General features: G+C 42.7%; 1 protein-coding gene across 4 annotated transcripts in view; it reads right to left on the bottom strand.

The window, feature by feature from the left end:
* Sk (small conductance calcium-activated potassium channel) overlaps window positions 1–19,152 on the bottom strand; it is a 174,731-nt gene that overhangs the window by 63,927 nt on the left and 91,652 nt on the right. The window contains exon 1 of one of the 4 annotated variants that reach the window (XM_077406896.1): window positions 671–2,146. The exons of the other annotated variants lie outside the window; for them this stretch is intronic. The gene's annotated coding sequence lies outside the window, so the exon portion shown is untranslated. Of the gene's footprint in view, window positions 1–670; window positions 2,147–19,152 lie in introns of those variants that run through there. 4 annotated transcript variants of the gene reach the window in all.

The raw sequence follows: 19,152 nt of genomic DNA, 5'->3' as shown, positions 1-19,152 counted from the left end.
TAATTTATTATTCAAGTTCTAGACTTTTGTTTTACTCAAAAATTCCTTGCTCGTAAAAAATCAGTGAAAATTACTTATTCAAAAGGCGCACATTTCGTTAGATTAAAAAATATTTAATCCGTTTGTACTCTCTAATGCGTTTAATAAAATCCTATTATTTATTCCTATCTACTATAATTGTGCCGTTTTCATCCCTGATTTTATTACTCGCGCTCTGTCACCTCAGGTACCGTTATATTCCGTTTCACCGCTTCATATCTCAGTCCCTTTGTTTAAAACACCCACCGAACCAAGAGAGCTCGATGGAGGACAAAACACCGATTTATTTTTCTCGTCATTTCCCGCGGTAGTGATAATCATCCACTATGCAATATCCGCTTCCCCGACAACGCGCGGAATAATTCATCGCGCGAAACGGGAGCGCAATCTCCAGCAGTTTTCAAACAACACGAGTTTCGAATTCAAAAGTATTTCCTATACGCGGCGATCTCTCTTTTCTCCCAATAGACTTCTCTCGAAATAAATAGACCTCGTCACTATATATGTTTCACGCAATTCACGGAATTAAAACGATCGTCTCGCACTTGGATCGCGAAAAAGCGCAATCCCCGACGTCGAGATCGTTGGCCTCGCTGATCTTTCAACAAAGGATCTACGGGCAGGCAGGTACCTCACACACGAAGGCAGTGATCGACGATTTTGATCGGTCGTCGTGGACTGCGAACGCCCAGTATAATATACTACGTATACACGCGTGCGATGCACAATTAGTTCTCTTCGTGTTTCCGAACAACCGGGCAACGGCACCGAGGAACGACCGGCGGCGGCAGCGGCGGTACTCTTGTCATCGTCGTTGTCGTCGCCGTCGTCGTCGTCTTCGACGTCGACGTTCCGTCGTTTTCTCGGGCGCGACCGGTGACACTCTCCGCGCGCGGCGATCTTAAGCGGACTCGCGTCGATTCCGCGGCGGAATCGCCGTCCGCCACGGCAACGGAACCGCCTTCTTCCCTTCGCCTCTGCCGGCGCTCATCGATCACGGCGTCTGGTCGTCGTCGTCGTCGTCGCCGTCATCGTCGCCGTCATCGTCGTCGTCGTCGTCGTCGTCGTCGTGGTCGTGGTCGTCGACGGCGTCGTCGTCGTCGTCGTCGTCTCGAAGAGAGATCGATTGAAACCACAGCCTCCGCTTCGACAGTGGATCTCGCGATTCGCGAGGAAGTTGTCGCGCGCCGCGCTCATCGGGAGGGATACATGGATGAAAGGGAGGGGGGTCGAAGATCGTCGTGATGAGAGCGGGGGAAGGACGGCGGAAGGGGTGGGCAGAAGGAAAAGGAGGCAAAGGGATGGACACTGCCTGTGACAGGCGAGCGAGCGACGCCCGCTCCAAGGATTCGAAAGAGACACCCACCAGGACTAGGCCCCAAGGATGCTGATTTTTGGTGGGAGGAGGATGGGGGTGGTGGATACAAGAGCGGGAGGGGAGGGCCAGAAAGTGAGCGAGAGCGAGAGAGAGAAAGAGAGACGTGTGGGGAGAGAAGAAAGACAGAGAGAAAAGAGAGAAAAAGAGAGAAGAGGAGAGAGAGGAAAAGAGAAAGAGCGCGCGAGGCGAGGCGAGTGAGAGAAGCTGCCAGTGGTGAGCGTCCGCCCGCTGCGACGCTCCCGACAGGACTGCGTCTCATCGCTCCCCATTTATGCCTCTTTCCCACCCCAGTCGCGGCGCAGCCACCCTTGCGCGTACCCCTTTCTCGATCCTACGGCTTGGTCGCCACACCGCGAGTGGGACGAAGTTACCCCGCTGCACTTCTTCCGCCTCCAAGCACACGCTTCGTCGGCTACACGCGCGGCGACGGCCACGGCACGGCAGAGGGGCAGCGGTATACAATTCCGCCGCGTGCAAGCGTGTAAATATATTTGCGTGCTGGTTAATTTCCTGCATACCACTCCGCTTCCGGAAATGGACGAGGAGAAGATGATGCTTTAATTGACGATTTCGACCGCCTTTCTTAACTCCTTTCCTCCATCAAATCGCGTACGTCGGAGGATGCAGAAGAATATTTCGTACTTTCTTTCAGTGAATACAGAAATTATAGTTGTGTGTGTGGATAATTAGCTGATAATAATGGAAATTAGATGGCGGAACCGAGACTCGGAGGAATTTCTATCCTAGAGAAGCGCTTCCAGGAAGGTAAAGTTTACTGAATTCGTCGTATGATGAATATTCATGTAGTCGTAATTTGCCTTCGTGCATTCGGACTATTCCCTTATCTGAGTCCAATGCACACCCCAAACACTTGTTGGCCAACTATGTTTGAAACGTATTTAGAATACTCGCAATCTGCCGCGACAGAGATTGTTTCCGAACAATGCATTTAACAACGATATTTGCGGCTCCTCGGGAGTCCAACCAATCGTGTTTGGTGTTCCCGGCGACGTGGAATAACGTAGTGTCCGATGTTATGTATAGTGTCTCTGTATACAATCCCGGCCGGATATTGCAATCCCGTCCTTGAAACTCGATGTAAAGTGTTGTAAAAATGGGCTTAACCGATGAAGAATTGGGGTGTCCATGTGGCGCCACTTGAACTCGTCGTTCATCAAAGCCAGCTGCTTCCTACCTCGCGATAGCGTTGCGAATCGAGCGCGATCGTGGTCGGCGAAAGTAAAAATAGCAGGTCGCGTGTGTCTGGGCCGTCGCATAGGTGTTCGTCTATATTCGCGGAGGAATTTTGCATTCGTTTGAAAGTGAAAATAGCGAATACTACCCGTACTTGAACTTTCCATCCCTCAGAACTGCTTTCCGCTGTACTGACAGCGGCGCGTTAGTATTCAAATACCGTTTTCATCTCTCCCTTTAATAACAAGCTGTCTGATAGATTTTCAATTTGTCAGTAGTTCTCGAGAAGATGATCGACGAATGGTAGTTGAATATCACGTTGTATATAAGATCCAAATGTTTCCAGTCTAAAGCTATAAAAAATGGTGATAAGATGAAAAAAACATTTTTATTATTTCAATACATTTTTTAAAACAATGAATTCTGTGCCACTAAAGAAATATTGTAAATTTTTGTACTTGGAATAATTTAATACTACAGATGATGTCTTTATAAGTTATCAACAGTCTTTAATAAGAATTTTTTTATTTTGAAAAGTTGTTTACAAATGTGTACTAAAATAAAATGTGATAAAGAATGATAAAAGATGATTACATTAAATAATGATTGTTTCATTTTATTATCTTTTTTGTATTCTTGGACCGGAAAATTGTGAATATATTACATATAGGTAGAGGAGACCGGGGCTATCTGTCCACGGGGGCTATGTGTCCACCAGTACTGCTATCTCAAGTTTTAAGAGACAGATGTCTATGACCAAATGGAGCAGAAATAAAATTTTTTTAAACACCCGTAGTTTTGCCTCAATTCGAGAGTCCATTTTCAAGATATTAGCGAAAAATGTTTCGTTGCGTCGCAAAACTACCAGTGTTTAAATAAATTCATGATATTATCAATTAATATATAGTTATCAGGTATGAGAAGCGTCAAATCTTAATTCCGCATTATCTAAAATTGGCAATATGCTGTTAAAGACTGAAAAACATGGTCGGGGCTATCTGTTCTATTTTTGATGGAGCAATGTGTCCACACTTCAATGACAAATTGTTCTTTTATAAATTATAAAAGAAAGATTTTCCTTAAGACGGATAAGGTAAACATATCTAATAAAATTATATTTAAAACAATTAAAAGAATAAAAATTGAGCGAGAATCTTTCTAAAAACTGCGTTAGACTTTAAAATAAATGTTCGGGCTCTCACTCGCTACTGTAAAAAAATGACCTACGAGCAACTACTTGATCCTGCAATTCAAGAATCGTCACCAAATTTTTATTTTAAAAATATACGTCAAGTTAAATATATGAGTCTGTCTTAAATTATTGAGTATATTCTATTTCAAACGCTGCTGAAGATAAAGCAAAGGCCCCAAATAAAAAAAAAATGATTAAAGAATTGAGGGGACAAAAAAAACTGATCACATTGATTTTGCAACGGACTCAAAATCAGTTTGACGCCACCGTATATAAAGAAAAGTCAGCTCTACGCAGAAAACTTGTCAAAAAATCTACACAAAGTCCTTACTACTTCTCTGACTCCAACGACTAGGCAGTTTTTTCAATATTATATATTAATAATAAATAATATTATAAATAAGAATATAAAAGTAAAAGCTCACAAAATTAAAAAACAATTAACAACAAAGAAGCATCGAGCCGCAACTAGGTGTTAACGCGTTAATGTATATTCACATATAATTTAAATAACATACGTTTCGGTCAGCATATTGGACCATCCTCAGTGTCGTACAAAAAACGCAATTTGTTAAATCGGAGTAACATTAAACAGAAATTACACGTTCAAAAATTAAAAACTAAGCGCAAACGTTCGTTGTTTTCGGAGTACGTCATGCTGTAAATTGTGATTTATGCATGAAATTAGAGATCGGTGTGTTACCAGACAGTATTTAAAATTATTATACGTACATACATAAAGGCTCGTTTCGTTCGTCGTGCGATCATTTTTCGAGTCAGCATTATCGGAGATGTGTTCTCTTATAATAGTATGGCCAAAAACACTCGGCGGAGAGAGAACGGAACCGTATATATAGACAGAAGGAAAGGAAGGGGAAACAAAGAAGGGGGAAAAAACTAGAGGGAAGGAGAAAAGCTAGGGAGGAAACAGATTCAGACCGAGAGATAACTCTTTAAATTATAAGTGAATACATTAACATTAACACCTAGTTACGGCTCGATGCTCCTTTGTTATTAATTGATTATAAATAAGTATAGAAATTAGTATAAATAATGTGTTCTTTATTATGTGGACAAATAGCCCCGCATATATGGGGCACAAATCTACCCCTGATTTGTTCACTAAAAAAATTCGCCTCTTTAAAATGTTAAAAGATCAACGATTCTAATTATGTTTTTTTTTAATAGCAAGGTTAAAAAGTTATACCATTAAAATTTTAGCCAAATATCTTTATTAATTTTTTAGTAAACTTGAAAAAAGCGTAAAGTGTGGACACTTAACCCCGGTCTCCCCTATAATAATGCCTAATTTTATTGTATAGAAAAAGCAAACGTGTGTAATGTTATATGCAAATTTCGTTAGTTATTATATGGACAGCAGATTTGCTAAGAAAACTATTTGTTTACTAAAATTGTCTTGTAGAACTACAAATTATTTTTCTCCAGTAATAAATTTATTCTATTTCTTTTTCCTATTTTCTCCTTTTCTCTCCAGCAAAACAGATTTTGCTGTAACATCAAACAATTGGTTGTTATGACGAAATTTGTTTGTCTCAAATAAAATGTACAGTCAAAGCCAACGATTTTGCAAGCTAAATTATTTTTGTTCGCGTGAAAATTGTGACGTTAAATAATGCGGATTAAGCGGAAAACAGGAGCTATATTATCCGAATTCCATGGTTTCCAAGGAAACGCGTGTACGATTTATATAACCTGATTATTGTTTGATTACTGCGGTGATTACTTGTTGATTACCGCGGCCGTTAAAGCGTTGAGATATTTAAAGTTCTTCTTCCGGCGAATGAGTTTGCGGACTATTACAGCTTGGTCTGGAATTGGTTTCGACTCAAACTTTCCTCGACGAAATACACGTGGTGATGTAACACGCACCGAAAAAAAAAAAGAGAAAAGGGTAGGAAGAAAAGATAGGTCTATAAGCTTGATAAGAACTAATTTCTTACCCTCGCAGCCTCGTCTTGATGGAAAGCTCATTACTGCTAGCTCGGCTTTGATACGGAAAACGGGAAAATCGATAATATAGCGACGCTCGAACTCGGCGCGGTCTGCGAAAATGCCGGTTCCAACACCCCCCAAAAGAAAAATCCTGGGTCAGAATTATGTCTTTTTTAAATGTACATAGTGACTGGACTAAGGTGTCAGATTTGAATGCGCGCAATCAGTTGTGTGCTACGTGTAATTAGTGTAATTATGAGGGCAACAGTCTCGCTAGCAAATTCGCACATCGATCATGTTGGCTAACATTACAACACCAGATAACGTAAACTGCATAAATCAATAGATAAATTTCGCTAGGATTATCCGTGCGGTGATGGCCCCGGGATGCTTTGTACACAATATGCATAGGGTCATTTGGTTTCGGAAATCGCATAGGATTAAAGGGCGCCGAATCGATCCGGCCGTTAAAGCAAACGGCAAATCTTTCCGATAAACGCCGGAACTGACCGGATCTACTATTTATTGCGACTCGAGATTTTCGACGTGTCGTGATCACATCCACCTAAAATTCCACGATGCCGGTCGTACGAGAGCCGTTTACACCGGGCTCGAGCAATTACGACGGGGCATTTCCCTTCAATTGTCCACTACAGCTGCGTTCGGCTTATCAGAGATGCACGCGTCTCCCGTTACTTGCGCATCAACTCTCGGCTATTTCGTGACCAGATTAATCTGGGACGCTAACTTCATTGGAAGCCTGCGGTGTACACATATCCTAACTTCGACGACCTCGTCCATTAACGGGAATCCGCGATGATTCGGACATCAAATACAAGAGAGCGTGAAAGTTGAACGGATTAAAATGCGCGTGAAAGAGAAACAGTTTTTTGAACAGATACATCGGTAGAGATTGATGAACGAGGGAGAATATCAAATTTTACAGACACAACTTCGTAGAGAGAAGAAAGGGACAAAAAGTTATTTCTCTCCAGCCCTCCCTGAATTTTGATTGTCAATCTCAAGAATTGCCATTATGAGATGTAAAAGTATCTGGATACAAATTTGATGAGAAAATCCGAATAAGAAGTTAAGCTTTCAATAGCGACGACAAAAGGGAAGCAGCAACGTGTTTTGGTGAATGTATTTTACTGATGCAGGGGTTGATAGAAGACAATGAGAAGGGTGGTTGACAAGGAAACGAGAAATAAATGGGACTGACATAGGACTATCGTTGACGTAGCATTTAATAATCCGCCATTTGTTTCGCGTACGTCACCAAAAGCTCCCCTCAAAAAAAGTTCCAAGCCGGCATTTCAGAATAATTTTTTCAAGCTGGCAGAAGTTAACCGACGATTTCGTTTGCCATCAATTTTTCTTCTACATTGATTGATTAATTAATTACAGTTAACCTTTGTTATTTATAATTAATTGTCCGTGCGTCATGCACAATTTTTTCCTTTTTTTTTAAATTATAAGAATAAATAAACTCTATTAATTCTTTTGGAGAATGTATTGTAAATCCAATAATTAACATTTTCATGTTTCTAACTTTTTAATTTCAAACATCGAATAACCTTGGCAATTTCTATTTTCGGAGGTTCTATGTAACTTTTTAATATTCCACGAAGCACTAACTTCTCAAACTTTTAACGATAAATACAATATCACAGGAGCGAGAATATTGGACTTGAAAATCGCTGTCTTAACATCTTCCCGATCTGCGAAACACGCCGGAATACGATACGCGGACGTAAACGGCGGCGGCGGTCACTTTTTCTTTATTGGGCGCGGATAAGAAAAGGGGGAAATGGAAGAAGTTTTCGGGGTGAAAACAAAGTAAATCCACGTCGTAGAGGCTGCGACCTAAATCACGCTGATGTAGCCCGGGTCTTTAAGGGTCTTCGACAACGACATCTTCGATAGCGCTCAACGACCAACGAGGATGTCGAAATGAGATTAGACGGCAGGATAAATTCCATTCTCGTGTTCGAGCATTATTCCTGACGAAACTTTTCCACAAGAGATCCGTAAATTATGAAATGTTTGCTCTTTCTGCTCCTTCCGGGCTCTCGATTCTTAGACCTGTAAAACCCTGCCCTCTTAGAATTCTGAATTATCGGACCTTTACATTCTCAACTCTTTATTTTCGGCAGATAAATCCCCGACTCCTTCAGATATATTATCCATATATTTCTGATGAAACTATCGAATCTCTATGTCTTCAGATCTTGTAATCATTGACTCCCGGACTCGTATATTATACCGCGCGATTCTTGTCTATCCTCAACGTTAATCATGTCAAGACGGAATGTCGATATAAAGTTACTGACGGTAAAAAAAATCAACCGTGACGACAACTCGCCGCCACGAGCTGCGATGTGTAGCTACGTAGCTGTCGCTGTGACGATATAAAGAACTGTATCACGACAAGTCTGCTTTATAAACGGGTCGTGACTCGTGCAATTGGCGACACACGTGACGCGAATAAAAATCAGCCTAAATTCGAGATAGAGAGAGATGCCATCTAGGGATTAGCTAACCTTTCACTTTCGGCATTTTTAATCACCATCAGACATGATCCGAATTATGATTTATGTCCGCGCTGTTACGAGTAAGAGAGATAAGAGGTTTACGACAAGTGGCTTAAAGTTAATGCGCCAAGTTAATTCACCATCAGGGAAAAAACGAGACGATCGAAATCTCCGGGATAATTCGTATTCGTCCCGACGAGCGACGCATTAGTCGTAAATGTTTATCGCTGTCGCGATATCGGCCACCAAGAGACACGGTACAGATACGGTTGTCGTGGAGTCTATAAAGTTTGTAATTTCGATAAAAGCGACGAGCGCCGATACCGCCCATGCGCCTCCGTGGAAACTGCCAATAACCCTTGTACTCCGATAGTCCTCGTTTCGTGCAACTAATATACGTGTTTTACGACCTAAACCGCTCGCCAGAAATGAATGCGGGAGTTATCTCAACCGTAATAATCTAAGGATGCACCGAGAATCGCGAACCAATCTATCGCTCGATATGCTGACCGATGACTCGCGAAAAAATCGCCCTCCCTTTCGCGAGAAGGCAATGTAAGGATTTCCCGGGCACATATCTTCAGATGTGTGCATATATTTTGTTATATTTTATGGGACCCCGTTTACAAAAACCCGCTTATCTCGCGGAAATAACTTCTGCTCCGATTATGATTCACGAGCATCCCGTGTCCGGAAGGGGGCGAAAAACGCGCAACGTGCAAACGAAGCTGCATGACGCGCATTTCGTAACACGGAAGCAAAAGATTACGCTCGTAAATTTGGTGTGGAGGGAAGCTTTAATACATTCGACTTGAGTATTCTTTACACGTATACGTGTCCAAGGGGCTGCCCTAGATTGCATTCTTTAATGCAAAGCCAATCTTTCTTTCCTCCGAAAAATACAACCACGATTTCTTTTTTCCATATTTTTCCATCCCGATATCTTTCAGCATAAAAATAGGTACCTTCAGAATACAAATTCTGAATTAAAAACTTTGCGATTTTGAGCGACAATTTATGACAAGAGTGATATGAATGCGGTATATGTTGTAAATTTTTAATTACAATATGGACTATTATTGAATTTATGTACGGCACTATTTCTGCTGTATTAACATAACACAGGGTGTCCAAAATAATATATAAACACCCGCGTGATTATTTAAACATTTAAATAACACGCCCCTCATAATGGCGAGATCGCCGATAAAAATTCAACGAATGAACACTCGCATCTCGCGAATCGACGAGCAACTCGATTACGTTGCTGCTCATGAATTTTTCAGTAGAAGCTTGTTACGCATTCCGCATAAATGTCAAAGCGATTTATATTGCAGCCGCGGCCTGCCGTATCGTTTTTTAATTTCCGCGTGACAGCCGAAATCGATATGACGCGCCCCGCTGATGTTTCCAGCTCTAAAATCCTCACAAGTTTCAAAGCGCGCGGATGTTCCGGCGTATATACCGAATGCGCCAAAGATCCCGAATTCGTCGCAAAGTTCCGTGGGAGCGTCGGACTTCTGAAATTCCGAAATAGCTATATATCCCCAGGTCCCGGAGTTCCGAACCGTATAGATAGAGCAACCTGAGTTTTGGAGTTTCAAAGCGCTAGAGTTTCAACTTCAGCCGCACCTAGAAAGTCTCCAGTGTTCCGTCGATTCAGAAATACAATATAAAGCTTCAAAATATTGAAAGGTTAAAAAAAAATCACAACATCCACGATGAAATTTCGAGGATCCAAAAGATTCGAAGTCCTCCCTCGAAAATCGGAAGGATCGAGGAACTAAGAATTAATTGCTTCTTATATATATTGCTTTGCGGCGGTTTTTAATTTCTACGCGAAGGCCGAAATCGATATGCGGCGTGCCGCTATGTTTTGCACGCGGTGTATTTTCCGAGGACTAGATATTGAGATATTGGTATCAATAATTCATGAGGTACAATACCGCCTTATTCGAGGGTACGCCCGTAACTAGATCCCGCGCGGATTTCGCGAAACGCACAGTATGAAGCGGTACTGTTATGCGAGAAATTAGTGGTGTCCATTACGAGATGATTTATGTAAGGCGCGCGATAAATCACGTATAATCGCACGCAGGTGTATCGATGATCCGGTGAGCGCGTTAATTATGCGAATCCAAGCGAATTATTATATCTGTCAATACGGATGTATGATGCGTATATGTCCTATAGGGAGCGCGATAGCGTGTGTGCGTAAGCAATTAAAATTTTACAGAGTATATTTCGCGTTTGAAAAATGTGTTTTATCAAAAATCTAAAATATTTAACGTTCAAATTCCAGTAAGATCCAAAATTCTAAGAAACTAAACTTGCAAAATCTTAGGTTCGAAAAATTTAAAGCTCCCTAGTTTCAGAAGCCCTAAGAATACCCGGAAATCCTAAGAAATTCTGCAAGTCTATAAGAACGTTGAAAACAATTCTAGAAATAATTTCTCGAAGGCTGAAAATTCAGAAGTTTCGAAAAAGTCCGAGCTGTTAAAAATAATTACCTTTAAAAAAAGAGAGAAAAATATATATATATATATTTGTCTTTTACTTTATCTCAATATCTTATTTCTCAATTTTTGTTATTAAAATAGTGTTTTACATACTTTTGTAATTGATCAGATATGCGGGGTATTTTGTCCGGGAAATGAAACAAATTGCCACTCAAGTTTTCAGTGGCAAAAACTTTTTTAATTGAGCGAACTTCGAGCGCGATAATAATCTGGTGTATAAAATAGAATCAGATAGAAAGGAAAAGGTGTCGAAGAAAAGCGAAACATCAGTATATCATAGCAAAACTCAGATCGCCATAAAGTACTTTTCTTTTCTTGCGCGCGGCCATTTTCTTTCTGTTTCTCGCAAAAAGGTTTTATGATCAAAGCTGGTTAGAGATGAGCGTTTATAAAAGTGAGCAAAAGAAGAAAGGCTTTTTCTCACGGGTTCCGCCTTTTCCTTTAAGAGGGAGTTAAAGATAAAAGAAGTAAAATTTCTCACTTGCGGGAAGGATTCATTTTTCCGACACATTCTGAAAGGTAACACTTTATCACGTCCTAGTATTTGCTTTCAAAAAGTATTTTAAATGTTATATTATATTAAGAAACTGAGGCAGTTTAAAAAGTTCAAGGTACAAAATTCCGAGATACCAAAATTGCAGTAAAAAAGTGAATGAATTATATAAGATAAAAAACTTCTCTAATAAATAGAGTTGGATGAGCCACAAAAAAAATAATGGAAAATATTTGTGTTAAAAAAATATATTGTCGATACGAAGTATCATAGTGTGTCATTATGGCATAATGACTTATTAAAAAAAAAATGTTTATTTAATCCGAAAGAATATAATTGTTAAAATATATAAACTTTATTCTATTATTATAACTGCCGTTATTCAACTTAATAATCTACATAGTTATGTAGAATTTTACATAAAACAGGGGTAGAATTTTCAAGACTAAATAAGTTGTTAAATTCACATCACATGTTAAATATTAATCAATTAATCAATATTGAAAGTCGCTTTCGGAAAATAATTGATCGAATTTTCCTGTGGTGTTATTTTTTGACCCGGTATTCATTCTTTATACACACACACACACACACAAAACCCACCCACCCACACACACACACACACACACACACACACACACACACACACACACACACACACACACACACACACAAACACAAACACACACACTAACACAAACACCATACACAAAAGGTGTAAATCCGACCAGGCAACCTCCACGTGCATGGTATATCTTGGGTAATGCTAATATACCGGCGGTATTGCCACAAAATTGAGGTATGGCATATTATATGCAAAAATGCTTTATTTCTGAAATATAAGTTTGTAATATTGAAAATTAAAAAATGGCAAAAGCTACGCGTATGAGAGCAATGCATATGGAGAAAGGGAGAGAGAGAAAGAGAGAGAGAGAGAGACTATTTGCGTGTCTTAATACACATGTTCTCTGGGGCGAAGCCCGGCGGGGCATGCTAGTATTATATATTACGTTATATTTATTGCCGCGATTACTCTAACTACTATATAGTAGTTCTCATGACTATATAAAACCGTATTTGCGAGTACTCTAAAGTTTCTGAATTGTTATGTTATAGTTGCCAGAACCATTTTGTTATTTCTAAGTGCAGAGGAGAAGCGTTTCGCCAAACATCGCGAGCTGCGAAGCCGAGATCGAAAGCTTTTAGCACACGATGAAATGTCAGGGATCAGCGTTATCCGCGCCGTATGCGTGCACGTATGCAACGTGCTAATCATCGCGAAGCATAAAAATAAATCCTCGCGCGCGTTCAACGTTAAATACCGGCGATATGAATTGCGGCGCGCTAGAGCGGCCGGCTCTAAAACGTCGGAAGCGAGCGAGAAATCTAAAATTTAGTTGACGGTGGCCTGCTATAGGGCTTATGAATTCGCAACGCCGGTGTTATCGTTTGCATCCGCGCGCGCAACACGTGGCACGAAAGCCGTCGGGCAGCCGCCCCTGCTGCTGAACTCGCATAAAAATAAATTTCAATGACAGAATTATCACGCTCTCGGGGTCGCGTAATCGCTGTCAATACGGCTTCTGTTTCTTTTTCCGCTCTGTCGAAACGCAACACGGAAAAAAAGGATTAGCTGCTACAGCAAATCTAGTCGTAAAATATGGATAACTGACATTTTTTTCAAAGGAAGCTATATTTTTTGCAGCAAGAACAATAATTTAGCAAAACCTTTTGGCAAAGTTTTGCTACTATTGCTAAATTATAGCTCTTGCTGCAAAAACTGTTGGTTATCTGTTACGTATCATCCAACTAAAGTCGTGCACAACATGTGTATAAATACATATAAACATATGCACATATACGCATATGCTGCATAAAGAGACGGACAACTCGGGCGCACATATAGGACATACAAACACATATGCGCTGCGGATAGGTAAACACCTGCGAATCTAGCGACTGAGTAGCGACGATCATGACCGGCTCGAGTCAAAGGGAGCCGCAGCGCCGAAGATCGCGAGGACACCGTCGCCACCGTGATCACCTCATCCGTGTCTCACCAATCGAAGTGACCAATAAGGGATCTTTTTCGACGGAACGGTGATGACGGGGGAGATCGCGACAGCTGAAATCTCTCATTCTGCCCGCAGCCATAGTGCAGTACACACGCAATAGACGAGTCCGTATCTAAAATTGTGCGTCCGAGCAAACGCGACTCAGAGTGAGGTACTCCCAGGCGTTGTCGTGTGTCCGAAATACCATCAGGCGACTCAGGGCAATAGCTCCCAGGCGTTGTCGTCAGACCGGCGATCCAGGACAACAGTCCTGAGGCGTTATCCCGGTCTCAGTTCCGAGCGCGGAACAGTAAAAAGCGAGTACCTACTTTGGCAGTACATAGACTAAGGCGCGAGTTACAGTGACGCTGAGTAAAAACCTTTGTATCAAAATAAAATAAATAAACGTTATATATATACGAAACGACAGAGTCGATGTGAATAACATCTATACGCTGACACAAAACATTATCCATATTTCACGACGAAATTTGCTACAGTAGCTAATCCTTTTTTCCGTGTTCGTTTGAAACGTGTCCGGAATCAACGAAACTTTTGTCTACGGAACTCGAAAAGTCTCCTGAGAGACTCCGGATCTTAATTCAGGACGATATACCGAGTATTTTTAAGTTTAAACTGAATTGTCGAAACTTTGAATTCAATCTTCGACCTTCGAATATTCGAGATGTTCGAATATAAATAAATTTTCACACTTAAATATTTTAACATAAATTGTCCGTATCGAGATAAAACGCGTGAGTTTTCGAGGAAAAAGCTCCGTTATTCATGTGTGTCTCTCTCACTGTTAAGAATAATTTTACTATTTAAGATATTAAAAAACAATAAAACATTAAAATAATACACCAGTTTTGTTAACCTTTAGGTACACGCGTTATTTTTAGAAAGTATCAAATTTTTGATTGAATAAAAAAGCAATAAACACACACATAATTTAGGGAAGTATGCGATGGGAGTAAAAAAGCAGCGCCAAGTTTTTTACAAGAAAAATTTATTTATTTTACTTTAATTAAATATTTATCTCTTTCATTCTTTGTGATTAAAATGATTCTTTGTAATATTATAATTTTCATAAGAAGAATTAAAGTTTGGGATGAAAAGACCCTTAAATGGGAATACAAACATACGTACCACTCGAGTTTTATTTTTTAAAAGTAGTTGCACAACAATAATTTTTCAAATCAATATATATATTTTCTTTGTAATTGGCGCAATTTAAAGATTTTGCATCTTTTTTTGAAATACATATCACTTGAGTTGAGTTAGGTAACGCAATTTTATGAATTATTTTGTTAGGTTAAAACAACCTGTCTTCCGAAGCGCGGATTCAGCTCTCGGCGGATCTGGGTTCGAAAAAGACGCGGAGGAACAGACATGGGGTTCAGAATTGCAAAATAAAGTATATTACAGAGTAAAAGGAAGTTTATTATAAAGTAATTAATGCTCGCAATGTACAGTGTCGGGATGCATGTAATATATATATCCCGTTGTGTGTAATATTCAATCGAATATAAGAATTGTATAGATGTATATAACGCAAGTACTCTTTAGAGTCTTTATCGGAGGGCATAAATGCAGTAGAAGCTTAAAAGTTTTAGTTGTGTGTTTCATCTACAAATCCATTCTAAAATCTATTCTCCATTATTTTCTCTATGACACAATCTATAAGATGTAACGTCATATATTTTGTATATATATATATATATGCAAGATATAATTTTTTTAATAAGAGATGCGCGAGCTAAACATTAGCCATATGGAATTAAGGGGATCCTGCAGTGACTGGCGAACTTCCTCGATGTCGATAATGTCAACCTTTCTAATTTTGTTTTCCCTATATCTGTCTTTGTCTAACGAAATGACATCTGTTTTTTTTTTCGATTGCTCGCCATCTCTCACAAGATCCGGCAACTACTGTTGCTGCTCCTCTTGTTATTCTGCATCCGTATTTGCATTTTGCATTACTAAAATAATTATTAGATGGATCTTTTTTTGTACGCATTGAATCTTACTTCTACTTACACGGTATTATTCCTACATGTTTTCCCAAGGGTGGATGATAAACATTATGTACGTATAAACTGCAGAATTTTTGTTTTAAGCAAATATTGTCGTCAGGTGACAGCTGCGTATGTGCCCAAATAAGTAATATTTTTAATTTTTTGGTGCTTTTGATATAAAATCGCATTTTGCACCCTAGATTTTTGTGCGGACTTTAATTTTGTAAAAGATTTTGGCAATTCTATAAAGCCAATTAAAAGATCCATCTAATAACGATAATGTCGGTAAATCATATACGGCTGCAGGATCCCCTTAATTCTTATGTGCAAATTTGTTTTCGAAGAACTGTGTGAGTTACATGCAAATATTAGAGTTCTAGTAATCGGGAAAAGTAATTTGTTCAAGCGATTTATAAATACGATGATTGGCCTATTAGCGCGGTACGTGCGAGGCGGGGCCGGTTTTTTGGGTGCTCGCGGGCCGAATCGCGTGACAATCGTAACCGGGGCGACGTCGGCTTCGTTCGGCTCTTCGAACCGCTGTCGCGGATCGCGAGTCCGTTAGGACTATCCTAACAATGTTTTCTAAGTTTTAAAAAGAATGTGGGCACGCCGTGCCCGTTTCTCGCCCGGCGGATGGCCGGCCGGGCGGCATCGACTAGTTGTTCCGCCGAAACAATTCGTATTATCCGCATCATTACATCACCCCCCAGCGAATACAAGCGCGAATTCGGCGCTTCACGGTTGCTTTACGATTTCCCTAATGCTTCGTACGGTTCCTGACCGGTTAAATCGTATGTGCCACCGTTTCCCTCCCGACCGCTTTTTATGTTGCCGGGAGACGTGCGCGTGGAAGTAGGGCACCATGATTATGTGCCCAGGTTCCACTTCTACCGGGATCGGTGGAGGCAGCTTGAATCCTACTGCCCTTAGCAGCTGATTGGTGACCGGAGCTGGCTGTAGCGGAGGTGGCGTGGACTGGTTGGCCATCGTCAGCGCTGGTTCTTGCGGTGGTGCTAGCGAGCTAATAGCCGATGCCGGCGGGTTGCTCGCCGGTGTCGGTGGTGATAACGGCGTCTTGGTGGCTGGTCTGGCTGATGCCTTGCATCGAACGCCCAGTGGAGGTGGTGAAGTGGTAAGCCACTCCAATTTTCGCCGCTGTTGTTCGTCAGATCGTTGCACCCTGCAGCCGACCATCGGCACGTGTGTGCGCGTCGGCGGTGCGACTGCGGGTCTGGCGTTCTCGGCGATGGTAGCGGTGGCGGCGGAGTCCTTGGTGAAGAGCCTCGTACAGGTTGCCCCGAATTCCGGGCAGGCTGGATCGTACTCCCCAGGTTCGGCGAGGAACTCGTTTATATCCGCCAAGATATCGTCCTCGATCGTCGACTTGCTCATGTCGGTGGTCATGGCTCGTCTGTGCTGTCGATAGTGCAGAGCCGGATTTTATGATTGTTAATTCGAGGGGGGGGAGGGGGGCAAATATTTTGTTTATGCCTATTCCGTCTCGTCATTGTCCTCCGGATTCGTTTTGTTGTCGTTGTTATCCCCGGTGTCGGAGCCGTTGTCGTCCTCGTCGTTGTCGGGTGGAGGGTATCCGCTCCGGTCGCGAAGATCGACGATAACCGGTGATATAATTCGGTGCACCTCGAGGGGGCCGCGGAACTTCGGCGCCAGCTTAACGTTAAATGCGGCGGCTTTGTTGGAGAGCGGGGAGATTCGCGTTTCCATACCCACTCCCCGATTTTCGGCGCCCATTGACGGCGTCGTAAATTATAGTATTTTTCTTGCCTCTGGAAAGCGCGCGCCAGGTGTATTCGTACGGATTCGTAGGCTTCCTCGAGGTGTCGTCGTGTTTCGTCGGGCGGGAAAGCGGTGGTACTCGGAGTGGCCTCCCGATTGAGTGGGGATATCGGTTCGCGGCCGAAAACGAGATAAGCGGGGGTATAGCCCGTGGTCTCGTGCCGTGCCGAATTATAGGCGAATTTGAAGCTCGGGAATACGCTCGGGAATACCAATTGCGATGGTTCTTATCTACATACTGGGAGATCATGGTTTTTACAACCCGGTTCGTTCGCTCGACCGGGTTGTCATGCATGCGGCGCGTGGATCGGAGCGTATACGCGGCGAACGTAATGCGCGGCAAGCATTTCTCTAATTTTCCGGAGCGGAGTTGCGTGCCGTTGTCGGACAGTATCGCGTCGGGGCAGCCGTGGCGGAATAGAATAATAAAATCGCTTCGGCGATATGCGTGGTTCAGAGGCGGTGGCGCAGCGTAGGGGGCGCATCTCCAACCATTTGGAGAAGCGGTCCTGCATTGTCAAGAGCCACGTGTGGCCCTGTTTCGACCGTGGCAGTGGCCCAATTAGATCAAGCGTGACCTGCTGCCATGGTCGGGTAACGGAGGTGGCGTGTAACGTTCCCGCCGGTCGGGTCTGCGCGACTTTGTGTTTCAGACACCGTGAGCAGCTTCGTACATATTTCGCAATTTCCCGGAACATACCGGGCCAGTAATACAATTGGGCGATGCGCGATATAGTTTTCGCGATACTGAGATGTCCGGCGGTGGAGCCGTCGTGATTCCGGCGGAGAATTTCGGGGCGATACTCTTTAGCCACGCATTCTTTCCATTGATTTTCGGGCGAGATTTCTTTGAAATCGAGTTCATGGAGCACGTGTCGGAATAACTTCCCGTCCCTGACGTCGTAATCCGAATGTTCCCGGGAAGCGTCTTACACTGCGCGCAAAGTTCGACGGTACCATGGGCAGCGGGGTAGGGTCGTGACGGCGGTTGTGGGTCGACGCGATAAGGCGTCCGTGACCCGGTTAAAGGCTTCCTTTCGGTACTTAATTTCGAGATCATATTGTTGGAGCTCGCCGAATACCCATCGTCCTAGCCTACCGGTGGGTGCATCTAATTTTTGCAGCCAATGGAGGGACTGATAGTCAGTAATTACAGTAAAAAAATACCTTTCCAGATAATCGCGCATTCGACGGACACCCCAGATCACGGCTAAGCATTCGAGCTCGGTCGCGCTGTAATTCCGTTCAGCCTGATTTAAAGTGCGGATTGCGTACGCGATAACTCTTTCCCCCTCCGGAAAATTTTGCGTGAATACGGCTCCAAGGCCAGTCGTGCGTTCAATTACCCCTTCCCGCTCCATTTTCTCGACTTCGGCGTTAATGATAGCCTGCATGGCCGGATTTCGCGGTCGGTATCTCTGTTTAATTGGCTCGACGTTTTCTTTTACGCGTTTTCTTTACGCGTGGTGGGCGGTCTTGTCGGTTGGTCCGGTAATTTGGTCGAAGAGCGGGAGTTCCTCTTTGAGAGACTCCTGGAGCCTCTCCTTCGGCCGGGGTTCGCGGTGCGATGCCTTCGGTCATTGTAGTGGCGGGTGTCCGGTCGCGGGAATTCGGCGTGTTGGGCGCTGGGATTGCGTGGCCTAGCTTCGCCCAGAAATCTACCCCGAGTAGTACCGCGCTCTTTAAGTTAGGCATAATCGGAAATGAATGCCATATGGTTCGGCCGGCCGTGCAGATCGGTAACCGGAGGCGACCGAACAGGGTGATGTGTTGCCCATTGGCTAACAAGACTTCCTTTTCCTCCGGGGTTACGGAAAAGCCGAGAATCTGCGCGAGTTGGGCGGTGTGTTCATTGACAAACGAGATTTCTGATCCGGTATCTAGAAGAGCGTTTAGCGAGCGGTTGCAGATACTGGTTTGCAAATGCGGGCAGGGAGTAAATTTTACGGAGAGGACCGGGGGGGCGGCCGGAGTTTCC

Source organism: Temnothorax americanus, unplaced genomic scaffold (assembly GCF_048541705.1).
Source record: "Temnothorax americanus isolate GAGA-0224 unplaced genomic scaffold, ASM4854170v1 Scaffold21, whole genome shotgun sequence".
NCBI classification, from domain to species: domain Eukaryota; kingdom Metazoa; phylum Arthropoda; class Insecta; order Hymenoptera; family Formicidae; genus Temnothorax; species Temnothorax americanus.
The sequence above is the reverse complement of the archived record's forward strand: the minus strand, read 5'-3'. Positions and strand labels throughout refer to the sequence as shown.